General features: G+C 41.0%; 1 protein-coding gene across 2 annotated transcripts in view; it reads left to right on the plus strand.

Moving 5' to 3' along the window:
• RHOA (ras homolog family member A) overlaps positions 1-22447 on the plus strand; it is a 61350-nt gene that overhangs the window by 7217 nt on the left and 31686 nt on the right. The gene's annotated exons all lie outside the window — the stretch shown is intronic.

Consider the following 22447-nt stretch of genomic DNA (forward strand, 5'->3'; position numbering starts at 1 on the left):
TCTAGCTCATGTATGGAGAATAGACTATAGGGTGGCAAAAATGGAAGCAGGGAGATCTATTGGAAGCTATTTATTTATTTGAGAGAGCGCACAGTTGGGGGGGCAAGAGGGAGAGGGCATCTCAAGCAGACTTTGTACTGAGCGTGGTGTCTGATGCGGCGGTCCATCTCACGACGCTGAGATCATGACCTGAGCTGAAACCAAGAATCAGATGCTTAACGGACTGTGCCACCCAGGCCACCCCTATTGGAGGCTCTTTAAATCCAGTGACAGATGATAGTGGCTTGGACAAGAATGGTAACAGTGGAAGTGGAGGGATTCACAGTATATTGTAAGGAGTGCTCATAGGCTTTGCTGATACATTGGAAGATGTGGCTTCCTGAATCTCTGGTCCATGGCAAGATTAGCTCAGTGCAACTACTGGGCATAGGAAGACAACTCGCCCAGCATCCCTGGATATGTACTCTATTGTTATCCACAAGGCTTGAAATTTCTCCTTTAAGTACTTTGAGTGATGCATTAGAGTAGTTTGATTGTTGGCCTCCCCTGTAAGAGGGGAGACTGTTTCAAAGTTGTTTTCTCAATTGTGTATTTCTACATTATTGTATGTAAAAACAAAAGTAAGGAAGGTTATGCTTATCAGATTCTTCATCAAAAATGCTCATAGCCTTGTAATTACAAAGTTGTGCCATAGAAGGGGTGTGTGTGTATATATATACATATATATATATATATATATATGTATATATATGTCTTTAACCAGATTATTTCTGTGAGCCTCAGGACCTGTCTATGAAATGAAGATTATATTCATTTTATAGGAAGTTTATGGAATCTTTTTATTTTTTAAAGATTTATTTATTTGAGAGAGCGAGAAAGAGAGAGAGAGTACATGACGGGGGGAGGGTTAGAGGGAGAAGCAGGCTCCTTGCTGAGCAGGGAGCCTGATGCGGTACTCGATCCAGGGACTCCAGGATCATGACCTGAGTCGAAGGCAGTCGCTTAACCAACTGAGCCACCCAGGCGCCCCTGGAATCTTTTTTTTTTTTAAAGATTTTATTTATTTGACAGAGACACCGTGAGAGAGGGAACACAAGCAGGGGGAGTGGGAGAGGGAGAAGCAGGCTTCCCGCCGAGCAGGGAGCCCGGTGTGGGGCTCGATCCCAGGACCCTGGGATCATGACCTGAGCCGAACGCAGCCGCTTAACCGACTGAGCCACCCAGGCGCCCCGTTTTTTATGGAATTTTTTAAAAAGTGGGCTCCACACTGGGTGTGCAGGGCTTAAACTCAAGACCCTAAGATCAAGACCTGAGCTGAGCTAAGAGTCGGACACTTAACTGACTGAGCCACCCAGGTGACCCCATTTTATAGGAATTTTAGATGAAATAGCACAATGCTCAATACATACTAGTTTTCTCCCTTAGTGGAAATACTTGTTCTAATTCTAATAGATTCTTCAAGGATATTTTGCTTTCAGGTTATCAGTGCATTGTATTTATATAGTGACTGCTTTCAGAGTGACAAAGATTTTATTGGTAGGACGCAAAAAGTTATGTGGATTTCTTTACCCGACTGAATTAGGAGAAACACAACATGTTTGGTGTCTGCATTTTCTTTCATTTGTTTAACTGTAGGAGTTAGTATGTTGGGATTTATGTCCTAGGATTTTGCCATCGTTTTTTTTTTTTTTAGATTTTATTTATTTATTTGACAGAGAGAGACACAGCCAGAGAGCCAACACAAGCAGGGGGAGTGGGAGAGGGAGAAGCAGGCTTCCCGCGGAGCAGGGAGCCTGATGTGGGGCTCAATCCCAGGACCCTGGGATCATGACCTGAGCCGAAGGCAGACGCCCAATGACTGAGCCACCCAGGCGCCCCTCTTGGACAACTTCTAACCCATGCTAACTTTCATGTATACTTGTGTGTTGAACTGTGGCTTAAGAGGGTTCAGTCATGAAGCCAGAAGCATTTATTTATCATGTACCTGCTATATGCACACTTCATGTATCTTTCAGGCTTATTCTTTAGAAGTTAACGTTTTCATTAATTACGTTTTCCAATTTTACTAACACTGCATCCTGACCATAGTCACTAAAACAATTTTTTTTTCAAGTTTTATTTATTTCAGTAATCTCTACATCCATCATGGGGCTCAAATTTATGACCCTGAGATCAGGAGTCGCATGCTTTTCCAACTGAGCCAGCCAGGTGTACCTAAAACAAATTTCTAAAACGTATGGGAAAATGTGTTTTTTTGTTGTTGTTTTGGTTTGGTTTTTAAGATTTTATTTATTTGACAGAGCACAAGAGCACAAGGGAGCATCAGGCTCCCTGCTCAGCGGGGAGCAGGAGAGGGAGAAGCAGGCTCCCCGCTGAGCAGGGAGCCTGATGTGGGGCTCAATCTCAGGACCTAAATCATGACTTGAGCCTAAAGCCATCACTTAACCCATTGAACCACCCAGGAGCCCAGCTCCTACCTACTTTAAAACACAGATTTAATTCTGTTACTTTAAGAAATTGTTTTGATTTTAAGCATATGGTTGAAAATTCTACTTATTTTTTTTTTTAAAGATTTTTATTTATTTATTTGAGAGAGAGAGAATGAGACACAGAGAGCATGAGAGGGAGGAGGGTCAGAGGGAGAAGCAGACTCCCTGCCGAGCAGGGAGCCCGATGTGGGACTCGATCCCGGGACTCCAGGATCATGACCTGAGCCGAAGGCAGTCACTTAACCAACTGAGCCACCCAGGCGCCCAATTCTACTTATGTTTTTATATATATTTTTACCTTTTTCTCATTGTGTCCAGGTCTCTCTGGTGCAGAGCAGTTGGTCTCTGATGTCTCTCTCATGAATCCATAGAGCAAATGCTATGTCACTTTTCTGGTGTACTATTATGTAACTTTGTTGTTTGGTATTTAGGTTTTGAGAGCCTAACGAAGTACATTTAAGGTAGATATTTAATACTGTAGCTATACATTTTTTGCCACGAGATCATTTTATTACATGATTTGGTAGTTTTGTTAGAAATAGTGCATTTAATTTTTTGTGGAAAAGTTCTTTTCTGGATGAAGTCTCTCTAACTTTTCTAGTTACTTGGAAGGAAGCTCCTGTTTATCTCCTGAAGGTCTTAAGTTCAGAAAAGGAAGGCAGTAGAATATCTTGGGTAAGAACATGGGTTCTGGAGAGAGGCTGACAGTTAAGTACTAGTTCTTACACTTGTTTTTTATATACCTTAGTATATATATAGGGTTAGTATCGGAATGCTGTGAGGGTTCAGTGAGAGAGAAGCACTTAGCTCCAGTGCCAGACGTGCAGCCCTTTAACTTTCACTATTCAAGCTACAGTTTGTAGTACCCAATAATCACACTAATTGAATGTGGAAGAAATTGTGGGTTTTTTGTTGTTGTTTTTTTTTTAAGATTTTCTTTATTTATTTGTCAGAGAGCGCACAAGCGGGGGAGCAGCAGGCAGAGGGAGAAGCAGTCTTCCTGCGTAGCAGGGAGCCTGATGCGGGACTTGATCCCAGGACTCTGGGATCATGACCTGAGCCAAAGGCAAACACTTAACCAACTGAGCCACCCAGGCATCCCAAGAAACTTATTTTAAGTGTTTTTTTTTTTTTTTTTAAATCTCTGCACCCAGTGTGGGGCTTGAACTCACAACCCTGAGATCTAGAATTGCATGCTCTACTGACTGAGCCAGCAAGGCACCCCAATGTGGAAGAGATTTTTGGGGGGAGTAAAGGGGAGATAGTATCCTAAGACATAATTCTTGGGGAAATACAGCAGGGCTTTGGTGCTTGGGAACAGTAGCTCCCAAACTTGGTGGATCCCAAACTTGGAGTCACTTTGGGAGGGTTTTTTTGTTTGCTTTTTTCCTAATCACCTTTGTTTAGGTATAAATTTACACGCAGTAAAATGCATGTATTTAAGTGACAGGTTGGCAAGTTTTGGTAAATACATACACATGTGTAATTGCCACCCAGTCAAGATACAAAACATTTCTTTGGAAAGCTTTAAAGTTTTCTTTTTTTTTTTTTTTTTGGTATATATACTTTTTAATTTAATTTAATTTTTAAATTCTGTTTTAAAGATTTTATTTATTTGACAGACCGTGAGAAAGGGAACATAAGCAGGGGGGAGTGGGAGAGGGAGGAGCAGGCTTCCCGCGGAGCAGGGAGCCTGATGCAGGGCTGGATCCCAGGACCCTGGGACCATGACCTGAGCCGAAGGCAGACGCTTAATGACTGAGCACCCAGGTGCCCCTTTAATTTTATTTTTAAGTAATCTGTACACCCTGCGTGGGACTTGAACCCACAATTCCAAGGTCAAGAGTTGCATGCTTCACTGACTGAACCAACCAAGTGCCCTGAAGTTTTCTTTTTTAAGTAGGCTCCACACCAAGCATGGGGCCCAACACCGGGCTTGAACTCATGGACCCTGAAATCAAGACCTGAGCTGAAATCCAGAGTCGGCTGCTTATGTTATACATATTTTACCACAATAATAAAAGAGGAGGGGTGTCTGCGTGGCTCATTCAGGTAAGCAGCTGACTCTTGGATTCGGCTCAGGTCATGATCTTAGGTCGTGAGGTCAAGCCCCATGTAGGTCGAGCCCCAAGTCCAGGCTCAGTGCAGAGTCTGTTTGTCCCTTTCCCTCTGTTTCTCCCCCTGCTTGTGCTGTCAAATAGATAAAATCTTACAGAAAAAAGTTTATAACAAAAGATGAGGGTGCCTGGCTGGCTCAGTTGGTAGAGCATGTGACTCTTGATCTTGGGGTTGTGAATTCAAGCCCCACATTGAGGGTAGAGTTTAAAAAAGATGTATATTCTTCCTATTCCAGAGAATAGTCCTCTCTCATTGTATTGCTTTCTTTGGGGCTTTAAGAATATCTTATTGGGGCACCTGGCTGGCTTCGTTGGAATATTCACCTCTTCATCTTGGGGTTATGAGCTTGAGCCCCACGTGTAGACATTACTTTTTTTTAAGATTTTATTTATTTGAGATAAAGGGAGAGAGAGCGGAGCGGTGGAGAGGGGGAGAGAGAAAGCCAACTCCCTGCTGAGCAGGAAGCCCAATGTGAGGCTCCATTCAAAGGCAGACACTTAACTGAGCCACCCAGGTGCCCCAAGATTACTTAAAAAATTTTTGGGGGCGCCTGAGTGGCTCAGTCGTTAAGTGTCTGCCTTCGGCTCAGGTCATGATCCCAGGGTCCTGGGATCGAGCACCACATCGGGCTCCCTGCTCTGCGGGAAGCCTGCTTCTCCTTCTCCCACTCCCCCTGCTTGTGTTCCCTCTCTCGCTGTGTCTCTGTCAAATAAATAAATAAAATCTTTTTAAGAAGTTTTTTAATTTTTAAAAAAAATTTATTTATTTTTTTAAATTTATTTTTTAATTAATTTATTTTCCCAAGATTTTAATTATTTGAGAGAGAGAACACACAGGCAGGGGAGAGAGGGAGAAGAAGGCTCCCTGCTGAGCTGAGAGCCGGACTTTGGGATCGATCCCAGGACCCTGGGACCATGACCTGAGCTGAAAGCAGATGCTTAACTGACTGAGCCACCCAGGCACCCCTTGATTTTTTTTTTTTTAAGATTTTATTTATTTGACAGGGAGTGAGAACAAGTGCGAGCACAAGCGAGGGTGTGGCAGGCAGAGGGAGAAGCAGACTCCCTGCCTAGCAAGGAGCCCGATATGGGACTTGATCCCAGGACCCTATGAACATGACCTGAGCTGAAGGCAGACGCTTAACCAGCTGAGCCTCCCAGGCACCCTTAAAAATTTTTTTTGAAATATATTATTTTAGAGCAAGGAGGTTGATGAAGCATGTATATGAAACAGTGCAAAAGGGGTGGGCATGAAAAGTAAGCCTTTCTCCCTGCTTCCCAAACTCCTCCTTTAAAGAAAACCTTGTAACTGTTTCCTGTGTATCCTTCTAGAGATACTGTGTCTGTATGTATGTTACATATTTTTCCTTTTTTTTAGATACGTACTATTGCACATCACAGTGTTACGGATCTTATTCTTTCTCCTTAACAATAGGTCTGGGTGATAATACGGCAAGATATTTCATAGCATACACTGTGGAAAATAGTTTGGCAGTTCCTCATATAGTTACATAGTTAACGTACAACACAGCAACTCCATTCCTAGATGTATACCCAGAAGAATTGAAAACAGGTACTCATACTAAATGCTTGTACATAAATGTTCATAGCATTACTATTCATATAGCCAAAAGGTGGAAACAATCCAAATGTCGACCAGCAGATGAGTGGATAAATAAATGTAGTTATGTACATACAATAGAATATTATTCAGCTATTTAAAAAGATGAAGTACTAATACCTGCCACAAAATGGATGAACCTTAAAAGTGTTGTGCTAGGGGTGCCTGGGTGGCTCACTCGGTTAAGCATATGCCTTCAGCTCAAGTCATGATCCCAGGGTCCTGGGATCAAGCCCTGCATCGGGCTCCCTGCTCGGCCAGGAGCCTGCTTCTCCCTCTCCCACTCCCCCTGCTTGTGTTCCTGCTCTTGCTGTCTGTCTCTCTCTCAAATAAATAAAATATTAAAAAAAACCTTCATATTATGTATATTTCACTCAATTTTAAAAAAGAAAAAAGTTTTAAATAGATGCAGGCCTCACCCTGAGGAGTTTTCATTTGCTAATTGTGGAACCTTGAGAGGAATAGATGTTTGTGCCAGAATGCAGGGTGTCTGGCTATGTATTGTCATTGCTGAAACACCTAGGCAGCTCACTGGAGCTACCTCTTGGTTTATTCTTCTCTGTATGGCAGTTCTCCAGACAAGCATTGTGCTGTGGGCAGTATAAGTGGAGAATTAGGCTGCACAAAGTCAAATCCTGATTCTGCCCATCCATTAAGGTTAACCCTAGGATATTTACATTTTGAGGTGAATGAGAAGATGTGTTACTTGGGAAGCCAGAAGAGAGTGTTTCTTTCCTCCAGCCCCAAAGAATTTAAATCTGGGATTGTTCTTATTTGGCCATATATTACAGGCTTTGTGGGGTTCTCCTCTGCTTGCCTTTATGTGCTTTAGGCCTGATGCTCTTCATCTCTAAGGGCCCTTGAACGACATCGACCCTTGACAACTGTTTGATCAAGATGGCAAAATAATGACAGTACCAGGCTCAAGGGCATTATGAACAAATGGACAGATGGTTTGAGCCTTTTTGTCAGAGGTCTCCTATGTTGTCTGCAGCTAAAATAAATGGCTTTATGTTTTCAATTTAATTTCCTAGTGTTTAATGGTGTTTCCTGTGTGCTAGGCACAGACCTGCTGTGGATGAATCTGGAGTTGATAGGACAAGTTTCTGCCCACTGCTCTGAAACACTTTCAATGTAGTGATTTTCTTTGATTTAATGAAGTGGTATGTACTCTATTCATTTTAGATGTGTACTTTAACAAAGTACAAAAGCAGTAGAATGGAAGATATTGGAGAAGGGAGTGCCTGGGAAAATCTACACTTTAAACCAGGTTTATTGTTTGAACAAAAATTTGATTCTAATTTGGTTGTTACTTTTAGGACTGTCTAGAGAAAAGGCTGTGTTTTGAACTTTATTTTCAGTTTCATAATTCTAATAGCTTTGCTATTAGAATGCATTGTAGGGCATCTTTTAAGCTTTAATGGGATTCATGTGTGTTTAGGTACAGTATGGCTCTTGTGGGAAAAATTGAGATCTTAAACCACTGAAATCGTATCATTGTGTTCTAAATAACTGAAGCTTGTTTTCTTAAGCTTTAAATTTTGTTTTATTTCTGTGGTGGATGTCTTTTTCCCTGTCTTGCAGTGTCTGGGACTTAAGCTTCCCTGTGTAATAAATTGAGGTCTTTCCTCCTAAGGGAAAGAGTTTTTGAGTTCTATTCTTGGAGTATGTTGGCCTGCTTTAGGACTGGCCAGATTGGCACTTCTCTTGCTCCCTATTTTATATTTCTGAGCCTGATTTACGGGGTTTTCTGTCTCCTATGTCTTGTCATAGGCTGCACCTCTTTCTCACCCAAGCATGCATTTTTCTAACTGCTGTGAATTCAGCTACTGGCCAGTTAGACTTACAGAGTTGTTTATAAAATAAGAGCAAATGAGTTAGTTCATAGGGAGGATCTGTTTAACACTCCTGTTACAGATAACTTAAGTTTCTGATTTATATGAGGAGTTTCTATAATTCTGTGAGGGCAAATTCTTGAACTACTAAAACAAGTGTTCTAGGAGATAGCCTCACCACTAGTGTACATAGCTGATGTTGTAACTGTTTTCTTTTTAAAATCTGTGTTCAGCAAATTGGTTATATAAAGCTGCTTTGCTCCTGGAAGTGTATTTTTTCAAATTTGTTATTTGAACATTTTACTATGTGCTTGCACCTATGGTTGTCTGACAATGGTGAATAAGACAGATGTGATTCTAATATTAATAGAGTTTGAGAGGAAGAAACTTTGGAGGGGTGTGATGAGTGAGGCAGAGAGAGATGTTTGGTGCTGGAGGAGTATCCGAGGGGCCTGATCTAAGTTGGGAGCTCAGGGAATGCCCTGAGAGACAGTGAGTGACTTAGCCTAAAGTATGAGTTATCTAAGTGGGGGAAGGGTAGGTGGGGTGCGATCAGGGCAAAGGAAATAAGAAATCATGGCTTAATAGCTTCAGTTATAGGATATTGTTTTGGCTGAGGGTGGTTGTATCCTTTGGGTTTTATAATTTCATAAAATAGTTGTCTTGGGATTTATATATTTTCTTATCTGCTATATGACATTTTATGTCCGGGTTTCATCCAAAGAATTTTTTGCATAGTTCTCATTGACACTACACCCTCTTGCGGAAACTGACATTGACAAAACCTGGGGTTGGGAGGAAGTTTTTAATGTGCATAAGGATCATCATTCTTCTATGTGAAACTCAACAGGATTAAGTTTACTTTCCAAAAGACTGTACAACTTTTGCTTTTGTAATAGTCATCAGTACAATACTGATTCATAACAACTTATTTGGAGAGAGAAATAAAACACACTAGTTATTCTTACCCATGGTTTCTGTTACCTGTGGTCTGGAAGTAATGATCCTCTTTCTGACATCTGTCAGAAAGTCAGTAGTAGCCTAATCCTACATCACAGTGCCTACGTCATTCACATCACTTCCTCTCGTCACATAGGCATTTTATCATTTCACATCATCACACAAAGGGTGAGTACAATATGGTATTATGAGGGGGTGGGAAGAGACTACAGTCACATAACTTTTTTTTTTTTTTAAGATTTTATTTATTTATTTGACAGAGAGAGATACAGTGAGAGAGGGAACACAAGCAGGGGGAGTGGGAGAGGGAGAAGCAGGCTGCCCGCCAAGCAGGGAGCCCGATGCTGGGCTCGATCCCAGGACCCTGGAATCATGACCTGAGCCGAAGGCAGGCGCTTAACGACTGAACCACCCAGGCACCCCCAGTCACATAACTTATTACAGTATATTGTAATTGTTCTATTAGTTATTGTTTAGTCTCTTACTGTGTGTAATTTGTAAATTAAATTTTATCATAGGTATGTATATACGGGAAGAAGCACAGTATATAGGGTTCAGTACCATCTGTGATTTCAGGCATGCACTGGGGGTCTTGGAATTTATCCTTTGCAGAGAAGGGGATACCACAGGATATAAAATTTCAAACTGGACTATATAATTGGGGCTATATAATTGAGTTCATTTATTTTGCTGAGGACTATATAATTGAGGCATATGGATGTTAAAAAGGTAAGTTTTATGAATTCAACTTCTTAATCTCTTGTGTCCACTGTGTTTAAAGTAACGAGTACAGTAAAAAAATGTAAAAATTGAGTCATGTCCAAAGCTTGCTGTATTAAATGCTTTTATTTCTTGGGTGGTTGAGAAATGGTAGAAAGCTTGCTGTAATCATCACTGCTTCTTTTGCGTAATTAGTTCCTTTGAAGAATTATGAGGTAAAATTATAATTATCTCAAGTATGTTAAATTAATCATTTTTAAAGCTGTGATTATTTTATCTGCATAGAAATTTATTCATTATCTTTCCAAAATATTGTAAAGATCTTGATCCAGCAGAAGCAGCAGAGTTATTCAGTTGAATTGTTTCTACTTCTGTTTCTTGGCTGGAGAACTGTTTTATGCCTGCTTATAATGAATGCTTGGCTAATAAATGTATAATAACATGCGTTGTAACCTAGTAGCACCATCTGAAACATCTTTGGTGGCTTCTTATCTGCCAAAAATAAGCTAAAAATTGTGCAGAGAGGCAGATTTACTGTGAGTCTAAGAAAATATTACAAAATGTGTAGTCCCTGAACAAGTTACTGAAATTATTCAGCTAATTTAGGTTGTAGAATTCAAATTACTGTCAGCCCTGAAGTTTAGTTTAAATGAACACCACACCCAATCTCCAACTTACCTAATTTAAAGCCTATTTTGTTATAATTTCCCAAGAGAAATAGCAGGAGGGACTCAGTTCACTTCTCTGAGGTAATAGCATGATTATCAGTCAAGGAAAATCAGACTAGAGGGCATTAGAAAAGCACCTTAGAAAAGGTGCTTTAAAAGTATTGAGAGGATTGTGATTGTGTGTGTGTATGTCTGAAACAAATTGGCATTAAAGTAAGGATTTTTTAAAAAGATTTTATTTGCCAGAGAGAGAGCACGAGCGCACACGTGGGGGAGAGGGTCAGAGGGAGAGGGACCCTGGGATCATGACCTGAGTCAAAGGCAGACGCTTAACTGACTGAGCCACCCAGGCACCCCAAGGATTTCTTTTTTTTTTTAAGATTTTATTTATTTATTTGAGAGAGCACGTGCATGCACCAGTGCACAAGCAGGGGGAGGGGGCAAAGGGAGAGGGAGAAGCAGACTCCCCTCTGAGCAGGGAGCCTGACATGGGGCTCAATCCCAGGCCCCAGAGATCATGACCTGAGGCTAAGGCAAACACTTAAGTGACTGAGCCACCCATGTACCCCAGGTTAAGGATTTTCATAGCCGCCTTTTGGAAAGTTCTGAAAACCACAAACTCATTTGATGGCAAAACCTGAACTGAACTGATGAGAAGTTGTTTAGGCTTTATCCTCTTTAGTATGAATGTTCATTTATTTTGCTGAGGTATTAACCCATTGGGTGTGTTATGGAGTATTTGGCATTTGCACCATATCATCTTTCTAAAATCTGAAAAATTCTGAGTTTAGAAACATCTAGTCCCAAGGCTTCAGGATGAAGCATTGTGGGCCTATAATTCCAGACAGTGAGAGATAAGCTAAATAATAACTTAGTACTTTTTTTTTTTTTTAAGATTTTTTATTTATTTATTTGACAGAGAGAGAGCGAGAGAGGGAACACAAGCAGGGGGAGGGGGAGAGGGAGAAGCAGGCTTCCCCGCAGTGCAGGGAGCCCGATGCGGGGCTCGATCCAGGACCCTGGGATCACGACCTGAGCCGAAGGCAGACGCTTAACGACTGAGCCACCCAGGCGCCCATAACTTGGTACTTTTATCAATAGGAAAGAAGAGGGTGGGATGAGGTATGGATGTGATATATACTTTGGAAAACTAATTACATTTGACTCTTGAACAAATGGGGGTTAGGGGCACTGACCTGTGCAGTCGAAAATCCGAATATAACTTGATTCCCTGAAAGTGTAACTGCTATAGCCTGCTACTGATTGGAAGCCTTAGTGATAACATAAACAATTAACACATATTAAGGATGTTATACAGTATTACATACTGTATTCTTACAGTCAAGTAAGCTAGAGGAAAAAAGGATACTAAGAAAATCCAAAGGAAGAGAAAATCCATTTAGTACTCTGATGTAAATCTGCATATAGGTGGACCAGTGCAGTTCAAATCTATGTTGTTATGGGTCAACTGTATTTGCTAGGGAGGAAAATTTAGGAAATTTTAGGAAAAACAACATTCTTTTCAGGTCAGGCCATATTACAAACTGGTCTTCGAGTTCTGGACAGTTGGAATTTGGAGGGAGTTGCCATTTGTCCAAAATAAGACCTAAATAATAATGAGAAACATTTGTTGTACACTGACCTATTTTCAGTAGGTAAGCTCTTTCTGTCTTATTATAAATCTTCGTACCAACCCTTCTTAGAAGATTTCATTCTCCACTTGACACACAAGGAAACTGGTTGTAATGGGTATAGCTCCTTTATCACTACGTTAACTGCCTATTAACGCAATAACTATTGCTGCCTATAAATGAAATTAATTTCTAGTAGAATCTTTTCCTTTGGCTAGTCTGGGACCTGTCCATGTAATGAATTTCTGATTTTACTGAGTAGTCCATATGGTAGATGCTGTATGTTCATTAGACACACACAGGATGGGACTCAGTTTTGAAACCCAGATACAATGTTTGGTCAAGTAAGGTTTTTGGTAGTGTTTTGGGTGGGGATGAGAGGTGGGTAAGAATCATCTGGAACTCTTTGAAAACATGTGTCAGATGGCCCCTCCTAGAATATGTGGTTGGGGTAGGGATTGGAGTGCATGTGATCACACCTTCCTCCAACTATAGGGAATAGTCAAGATTATTCATTCACAAGTTAAGATACAGTGATTATAATGTACAATTTCCAGGCCTTTGCTGCTTGGGAACACTTATTAGAATACAAGAAAGGAATCCTAATAGGCCTTAAAAACACTTGTCCTTAGGGGTGCCTGGGTGGCTCAGTCCATTAAGCATCTGTCTGCCTTCAGCTCAGGTCAGGATCTCAGGGTCCTGGGATTGAGCCCCGAGTCTGGCTCCCTGCTCAGTGAGGAGTCTGCTTCCTCTCCCCACCACCCCCTGCCCAACTTGTGTGTGCTCTTTCTCAAATAAATAAAATCTTAAAAAAAAAAAAGCTCTTGTTAAAAACTAGTTATTTGCTAGATTGGGAAACGTTTCAGTTTTGAAGAAACACCACTGTATTCAGGTAACCTTGAATTTGCTCTTATCTTCAGTGCTTTAGCTATTAATAAATTATTTATAATTTATTAATCAATTTATAAATTGATCTTCCATAATCTCTTCAGTTGAAATTGCTGCTCTACAATATTCTAAGAATGGGACGCCTGGCTCTCTCAGTCGGTGGAACTGGTGACTCTTGATCTCCAGGTCGTGGGTTCAAGCCCCACATTGGGTGTAGAGATTACTAAAAAAAAATAAACTTAACAAAGACTATTCTAAGGGTACTTGTCTTCAACACTTTTTGCCATATCTAAGATGATAAGATAGATATTTAGTCGTCTTTTTTCCCCTCCCCATTTTGTTTCGTATATCAATGTATGGACTAGGGAGTTTTATATACAGTAGTTTGTTACTGTAAGCCTTGTTTGAAAAGAAGTAACTTCCTACTTGAAGAATGAGACTTAAGGCCAATTTTGAAAAGAAGGGAAGTGCTTAGAGGAAGTAAATTTGAAGGCTAATGTCTAATCTTAGTAACTTGAGATTTTGAAAGTTTCCTTTCAAAAAGTTAAATTAACGCTTTCTTAAACCAATGCATTTTTGAAAAGTTTATTTATTTTTAGTAATCTCTACATACACCCAGCACAAGGCTCAAGCTCATGACCAAGAGATCAAGAATTGCATGTTCTTCTGACTGAGCCAGCTGGGTGTCTCTATGCCAATGCATTTTTTATCCATTAACTTAGGAAGGCTAGGTTTCTTATCCTTGATTGAGTCGGCAAATACTTCTGTTCAGTGCTGTTTTTGACCTCGTCAGGGGTTGTAGGGAATATAGAAATGAAGATACAGTCTTTTTTACTGGAATTTACAGATAATAGTATCCAACAGTTAAAACATTAGCTGTTATATGCTAAGTATTGTTTATTCTAAGCCCTTTCCTCTGTTAACTCATTTAATAATTACCACTAACTGTGATGGTAGGAACCATTATTTTTCCCATTGGTACAGATGAGGAAGTAGAGGTACAGAGGTTAAGTAACTTGCCTAAAGATTCACAGCTGCTCTGAATACTAGTACCTGGCTTCAGAGCCTTCTCTCTACCATTGCAAACAGAATATCAAGTGATGTAGGCTTACATAATCATTTGGGAAGCAGCACCTAGTAGAACAAGTGCTGTAGGAGTTCAGGGATGAAGAAGAATGAGTAGTCATGGAGGCCTCTCTGCGGGAGGTTGTAACTCTTGGCCTAAAAGGAGATAAAGTATTATGAGTAGTGGGAATCAGTTGTTGGTAGTGTTATATACTGTACTTGAACAGATAATCTTGTTTTACCTCCTTTTTTTTTTTAAGATTTTATTTATTTAGGGGTGCCTAGGTGCCTCAGTCAGTTAAGCATCTGCCTTAGGCTCAGGTCATGCCTGGGATTGAGCCCCACATCGGGCTCCCCACTCAGTAGGGAGCCTGCTTTTCCCTCTCCCTCTGCCTGCCACTCGCCCTGTTTGTACTCTCTCTCTCTCTGTCAAATAAATAAAAATAAAATCTTTATTTTTTTGAGACAGCGCGCGCACAAGCTGCGGGGAGGGGCAGAGGGAGAGAATCTCAAGCAGACTCCCCACTGAGTGCGGAGCTGTAGGAGCTGGATCCCACAACCTGAGATCATGACCTGAGCTGAAATCAAGAGACCTATTATGCTTAACCAACTGATCCACCCAGGTGCCCCTCTCCTATTTTTATTTTTTTTAAAGAATTTATTTATTTGACAGAGAAACAGCAAGAGAGGGAACACAAGCAGGGGGAGTGGGAGAGGGAGAAGCAGACTCCCTGCGGAGCAGGGAGCCTGATGCGGGGCTCTATCCCAGGACCCTGGGATCATGACCTGAGCCAAAGGCAGACGCTTAACAACTGAGCCACCGAGGTGCCCCCCCTCCTATTTTTAGATAGTACCACCACCTTTAGCTCAAACTTTGTTTCCTTTCCCCAGCTGCACTGTCAACTGTTGATCTTATTTACTTGAGAAAATGGAAGCAGTTAGAAGGGTCTGCCACTGCATCCACTCACTTGCCTGTTTGGCTCTTGTGGTCTGCTTCCTCCTTTGTTATAGTGGAGCAGTGTCATGTCTAGGGTCATCCCCTCCACTTGGGTGCTAGATGTGTTCCCCTTAATCTCAAAACGTTGCTGTAGCAATTCTTCCCTCTCCTGCCCCAATTCGGCATACCGGTCCCCTGGCCAGACCTTAAGGACCTCATCTAGTTGCAATAGAGGTCAGGAAATGTAGTTTTTCTTATTGGCAGCCACGTGACCGAAAAGCAGAATGATGGATAATGAGGCAGACAACAAGCAGTCTCTGCCACACCTTCCAGACCGTTTTTTCTTAATTAAAAAAACTTTTGCTGGTTGGTAACAGTTTTATGAGGTATAATTTATATACTATACAATTCACCCGTTTAAAGTGTATAATTCAGTGGGTTTTAATATATTCACAGAGTTGTATAATCAGTTTTAGAACATTTTCATCACCTCAAAAAAACTTTTCAACTGTCATTCCTCCATCTCTCCATCACCACCCCCAGCCTTAGGCAACCATTAATCTTCCTGTCTCTGCAGATTTGCCTGCTCTGGACATTTCATATAATGAAACCACATAATATTTGTTTTTTTGTGACTGGCTTCTTTTACTTAGCATAAAGTTTTCAAGGTATCCATGTTGTAGCATGTATTTCCTGATTTTTTTGAAGGAGCATTTTATACCACCTTCCTCGAGACCCTCATCTCCTCAATCCACCACAGTCTACTACTCTTTTCTCATGGCCAACTGAACAGGTTTCCCCTGTGTTGTTGGAGGCTTTTTGGTTGCTTTGTCTGTGCCCTTTTCACTAGCAATGTAATATGAACCCATTCCTTGAAATGCCCTCTTCCTTTCTCTTGGTGCTGGTTGTCATCATAGCTTTCTGAATGTTCTTTTCAAATATCTCTGGCTTTTTTTTTAAATATTTAATTAATTAATTAATTTATTTGACAGAAAGAGAGCACAAGCAGGGGGAGTGGCAGGCAGAGGGAGAAGCAGGCTCCCTGCTGAGCAAGGAGCCTGATGCGGGGCTCGATCCCAGGACCCTGGGGTCATGACCTGAGCCGAAGGCAGACGCTTAACCGACTGAGCCACCCAGGTGTCCCTCAGATATCTCTGGCTTCTTTATGCCTACCTTTTTCATGTTAATAGTAGTCTCTATGGATAGATCACTGCTTCTCCTCATTCCATACACTTGAGGGCAATGAGGTTTTTACCTGTAATAACAACTTACCTGGGGTCTTATCTTTTTCAGCTGGTTGGGGAGTGGGGGATGCATGTGGGGTTAGGGAAAAGCCTGTAGGTTATGCTCCTTCCACCTCACCCTTTCATTAGGCTTCTCTCTCCTGCAGCGCACTCTCATACCCTCACCATGGTCTTCTCATCCCTGTCCAGTTCACCTCCTAGTCATTTGTCATGCTGCTGCCAAGGCTGTTTTTGTAAATCACAGTCTGATTGTGCTGTTTCATTGGCTTTCCCTTGCTTACAGAATAGAATACAGGTTGCTGTGCATGACGTACCAGATCCTCCAGTCCAACCGTCACTCATATTTCTGGCTTCATTTTCTAACAGTCTCCTCTCTGAATTCTTATATTAAGGGTCATTGGGGTTATTTGCTCGGGCTGTTTCTCACATTAGGAAGTATTCCTTTTTTTTTTTCCCACCCCCCAATTTTATTTATTTGTCAGTAAAAGCAGGGAGAGCGGCGGACAGAGGGAGAAGCAGGCTCCCCACTGAGCAGGAAGCACAGGACTGGATCCCAGGACCCTGAGACCTGAGCCCAAGGCAGACACTTAACTCACTGAGCAGGTGTTCCAGGAAGTATTCGTAAGCTGCTGTTACTCTTCTCAACTTCTTTCAGGGTACTTAGTCTCGTTCTTCAAGGTCTAGGTCAGATGTTACCTTCTCTGAAGCCCTTTGGCAGAATTGCTTACTTTTCTCTTTATTCATACCAGCGAGGAAGAACTTCTGTTATAGCGCTTAATTACATTGTATTGTTTTCTCTAAGACTGTCTTCCAGATAAGGCTGCTCTCTAGCACCTAGAATAAAGAATGGCCCGTTGAAAACCCATGGTTTGTGTTAGGCTCATCAAATGTTAAGGGAGATAAGACTTGAGACAAGACCACTGGACCTGGCAAGGTGACTGCCATTGGACTGAAGTTGTGGGTGGAAGAGAGACTTGGAGGAAGCATGAGAGATGGGTGGAAGTGCCTGCCAGAATTTATCTTTAAGTGACCTGATTAAATGTTTTCTTGAAAACCTATAGAATGAAATTATGGGTATGTTTTCTTTGGCAGATCCTTGTAGCATGCAAAAAACAAAACAAAACATTGAATAAGAATTCTGTGTCTGCCAAACAGCCATGGGAGAATTGTTTAGAAGAGTGCTGTCCAGTAGACTTTGTGACGATGGACATGTTCAGTATTTGCCCTGTCCGATATGAAAGTCCTGTGTGTCCGTTGAATGTTTGAAATGTGGCCATTGGGACCAAGGAAGTAAATTTCAAAATTTCAGTTAAAATATTAATTAAGAAATAGTCACATGTGACTAGTGGCTACTGTGTTGGGCAGTGAAACTGTGACAGTACCATCTTTGGGAGTGAATGCAGCCCAAACATTCTGTCTTGTGTTCAAGTGCTTCAAACAATGACTACTCCCCATATATGTTTTTTTCACTATTTTTGTATTCCACTTTATAACTATTGTAGAAGTCTTTGGCTTCCTCCCTGCTTATGTATGATTCAGACATGAAGGAAGTCTTTCTTCACAGTGTTGAGGAGAGCTTCACATGTGCTTCCTTTGAAAGGTGGATTGGAAGTTAAAATTTTATTTCTGTGTATAGCAGCCACTGGTAGATTACACTGTTTTGTTTTGTTTTCCATTCAGCAGACATATGTAGATAGCCTAATGGTATCTGGCATTGGTAGTGTAAAGATGAATAATACTACCCCTGCCCTAAATTAGCTTTCAGTCTAGTAAAGAGAGTCTTGATTAAGTATGAATGATAAATAAATGTGAAGATATTTATGAAGTAAGTTGTGTGCGTTGGGAAAAGGAAATGGAAGATATCAGGAAAGAAATGACTTTTTGTCATCTTGAAAGGTAAATATTTGCTAGATAGACAAGAGGTGGGGAGGTTTCCTAGGTAGGAGGAAAATGTATGTATGTAGGACCAAATTTACCTTTAATTTTATAAAATTGTATTGTGATGCTAAGATGATAATGGAATACAGTGAATTAGACCCTTTACCTGGAGACTTGGAGGTGACTTTTAATTTCAGAGAACTTTGTTGGAAACATTGATTCTGCAGTGCATTCCTTAAAACCCAGAAGATGTCTTTGTGATCCAGGTTTAAATTAAATTTCTCTGGGCGCCTGGGTGGCTCAGTCGTTAAGCATCTGCCTTTGGCTCAGGTCGTGAGGGATCGAGCCCCGCATCAGGCTGCCTGCTCCGCGGGAAGCCTGCGTCTCCCTCTCCCACTCCCCCTGCTTGTGTTCCCTCTCTTGCTTTCTGTCAAATAAATAAATAAAAATCTTTTAAAAAATTAAATTTCTTATCTTTGATCCTTGAGCTGATTTTCTATCCGACCATCTTTCTTACCTAACTCTAGGTGAAGTTCTTGTTTGTTATACTAGCTTCACTGCTTAGTAAAGTCAACTTCGTTGGCAGTTATATAGGTTTTTTTGTTTGTTTGTTTGGTTTTTTCCAGATTTTATTTTTTTTATTTGGAAGAGAGACACAGCGAGAGAGGGAACATAAGCAGGGGGAGTAGGAGAGGGAGAAGCAGGCTTCATGCTGAGCAGGGAGCCCAGTGCAGGGCATTTTATTTTTAAGTAATCTCTACACCCAACATGGGGCTCAAACCCACAACCCTGAGATTGGGAATCACATGCTCCAGTGACTGAGCCAGCCAGGCACCCCAGCAGTTAATAGTTATTAATGATTGGTATATAAACATAGAGTAGTAGGTACTTTATATTTTCTGTCATTGAAATGTCTCATGAATCCTGCAGGTCCCTAACTTTGAGCAGCTTTCTGCTCATCTTTGTTTCAGTTAAATTGTAATTAAGGTATGCTTTTTAAACCCCAAGTCACAACAGTATTTGCAGCGACTTGTTACCTGCACTTGTCACTCTGGGCTCTTTGAAGATCTGTTAGATGACCTTTTTTTTTTTTTTTTAAGATATTTATTTATTTATTTATTTGAGAGAGAGAGAAACCTCATGAGAGGGGAGAGGGTCAGAGGGAGAAGCAGACTTCCTGCCGAGCCGGGAGCCCGATGCGGGACTCAATCCCAGGACTCCGGGATCATGACCTGAGCTGAAGGCAGTCGCTTAACCAACTGAGCCACCCAGGTGCCCTGTTAGATGACTACTTCACTCTTCTTCATTAAGTAAATTTTTCACTTTGATTCCCTATTTTCCCCTTTGATTGTTCTTTCATATTAGTAACCATGATTCCTTTTGACCTTTATTTTAAAAGTAGGCTCCATGCCCGGGGCACCTGGGGCACCTGGGTGGCTCAGTCAGTTAAGCGTCTGCCTTCGACTCAGGTCATGATGCGGGGTCCTGGGATTGAGCCCTGGGTTGGGCTCCCTACTTGGCAGGGAGTCTGCTTCTCCTTCTGCCCCTCTCCCCCACCCCGCTTGTGTGTGCATGCTCTCTCTCTGTCTCTCAACTAAATAAGTAAATGGAATCTTTAAAAAAAAAAAAAAAAAAAAAAGCTCCATGCCCATTGTGGAGCCCAGTGTGGGGATTGAACTCATGACTCTGAGTTAAGACTGCGCACACTCACACATTCTCTCTCTCTCTCTCTCAAATAAAATCTTTAAGAAATGAAACAAGCTTTTTTAGTTCTGCTGTGGAATTTGGGGATGGACTGTGATTCCTACATAGAAAACTCAGCAAAAAAGAAAACAAGGTAGTTTTTAACGTTAGGAAAATGTAATCATAGTATATATAATTTTTCTAGGCTATCTAGATAAGGATTTAAAGATTGAAAACTGGTTTTTTTTTGTTTCGAAAGATTTTATTTAGGGGCGCCTGGGTGGCTCGGTTAAGCGTCTGCCTTTGGCTCGGGTCATGATCCTGGGGTCCTGGGATCGAGCCCTATGTCAGGTTCCCTGCTCAGTGGGGACCCTGCTTCTCCCTCTCCCTCTGCCTGCCACTCCCCCTGCTTGTGCGCTCTCTATCAAATAAATAAAATCTTTAAAAAAAAAAAGATTTTATTTATTCGTTAGAGAGCGCACAAGCAGGGGAAGCAGCAGGTGGAGGGAGAAGCAGGCTCCCTGCTGAGCAAGGAACCCGGCGTGGGACTTGATCCCAGGACCCCGGGATCATGACCTGTCCGAAGGCAGATGCTTCATTGACTGAGCCACCCAGGCATCCCCTCTTTTGACCTTTCTTGAGAGAGTTTTATTTAGTTTCTCTATTGCCACCATTAACATTTGTAAATTTTTCTTGGAATCTTGAGCCCTGGATTAGGCCATATGTTTTCCTAGTCCAACTTTTGTTCCATCTGTATTTTCTCATTACATGTTCACTGTTTCAAACTGATAGCATTTCACATAAAGTCTGGACTAAATCATGGCATGGGCTATCAGGCTGATTGCCTCTTATAGCCTTTGGACACAATGGATGAAACACAGGCACCTGCCAACAAAGGGAGGGGAAGAAAGCCTTCTCTCTTTTGTAAAACCCATTTGCTTCTGTCTTCTGAATCAGTGTGCAGACTTGGGCCTACTAATCACTTTTTTTTTTGAAACAGAATATTTTATTTTTTTATTCTCTTTACTCAAGATTTTTTTTTTTTTTTAAGATTTTTATTTATTTGACAGAGACAGCAAGAGAGGGAACACAAGCAGGATGAGTGGGAGAAGGAGAAGCAGGCTCCCCACTGAGCAGGGAGCCGATGCGGGGCTCGATCCCAGGACCCTGGGATAATGAACCGAGCTGAAGGTAGACACTTAACCGATTGAGCCACCCAGGTGCCCCAGTCACTTTTTTCTTATTGAGTTAAAATACACATAACAAATTTACATAACATCTTAGCCATTTTTAAATGTACAATTCAGTGGTATTAAACACATTCACTTTGTTGTGCACCCATCACCACCGTCCATCCCCATAACTCTTTTCATCTTGTAAGTCTGAAACTGTATTCGTAACTCTCCATTGCCTCCTACTCCCAGCCCCTGACAACCACCATTCTACTTTCTGTCTTTATGATTTTGACTACTCTAAGTACCTTTTGTAAGTGGAATCATACAGTATTTGTCTTTTTGTAAATTACTGTTTCAGTAGGCATAATGTCTTCAGGGTTCATCCATGTTCTGGTATATTGCAGAATTTCCTTTTTAAAACTGAATAATAGGGATACCTGGATGGCTCAGTCAGTTAAGCATCTGCCTTGGCTTAGGTCATGATCCCAGGGTCCTGGGATCAAGTCCTGCATTGGGCTCTTTGATCAGCGGGGAGCCTGCTGTTCCCTCTGTCTGCTGCTCCTTCTGCTTGTGTGCATGCACAGTCTCTCTCTCTGACAAGTAAATAAATAAAATCTTAGTAAAAAATAATAAAAATAAAACAGTAATACTCCATTGTGTGCATATGTCACATTTTGCTTATCCATTCATTGTTTGATGGATACATGGATTGTGTCCATGTTTTAGCTACTATAAATAACGGTGCTGTGAACATGAGTGTACTCATATCTCTTCAATACTCTGTTTTCAGTTCTTTTGGGTATATACCCAGAAGTGGAATTGCTGGGTAATACGGTAATTCGGTTTCTAATTTTTTGAGGAACTGCTATAGTGTTTCCCACAGCAGCTGTACCATTTTACATTCTTGCCAACGCTTGTTATTTTCTGTGTTTTTTTGTTTTGTTTTGTTTTGTTTGATAGTGGTCGTCCTGATGGGTTTGAAGTGTTATCTCATAGTTTAGATTTGCATTTCCCTAATAATTAGTAATGTTGATTATTTTTTCATGTTTATTGGCCTTTTGTATATCTTTTGAGAAATTTCATGTCCTTTGCCCACTTTTGAATCAGGTGGTTGCTTTTTTTTTATTGAGTTTCAGGAGTTTTCTCTATATTCTAGATATTAATCCTTCATCAGATACATGATTTACAGATATTTCCCCATATTCTGTGTGTTGCCTTTTTATTCTCTTGATGGTGTCCTTTGAAGCACAAAAGTTGTTAATTTGGTGAAGTCAAATTTACTTTTTCTTGTATTGACTTTGCCTGTGGGGTCATATCCAAGAAATCATTGCTAAATCCAGTGACAAGAAAAATTTCCCTCAATATTGTAAGCTTTTTATAGTTTTCCTCTTAGGTTTAGGTCTTTTATCCATTTTGAGTTAATTTTGTTTATGGTACAAGTTAAGAGTCTAAATTCTTTTACATGTGAATATAGCTTCCACTAGCACTGTTTATTGAAAAGACTGCCCTTTCTCATAAAATATCTTGGTGCCATGT

This window comes from Mirounga angustirostris, unplaced genomic scaffold, assembly GCF_029215605.1.
Source record: "Mirounga angustirostris isolate CCGP_5_RB_7025 unplaced genomic scaffold, mMirAng1.0.hap1 SCAF_1, whole genome shotgun sequence".
In the NCBI taxonomy this organism is placed as follows: domain Eukaryota; kingdom Metazoa; phylum Chordata; class Mammalia; order Carnivora; family Phocidae; genus Mirounga; species Mirounga angustirostris.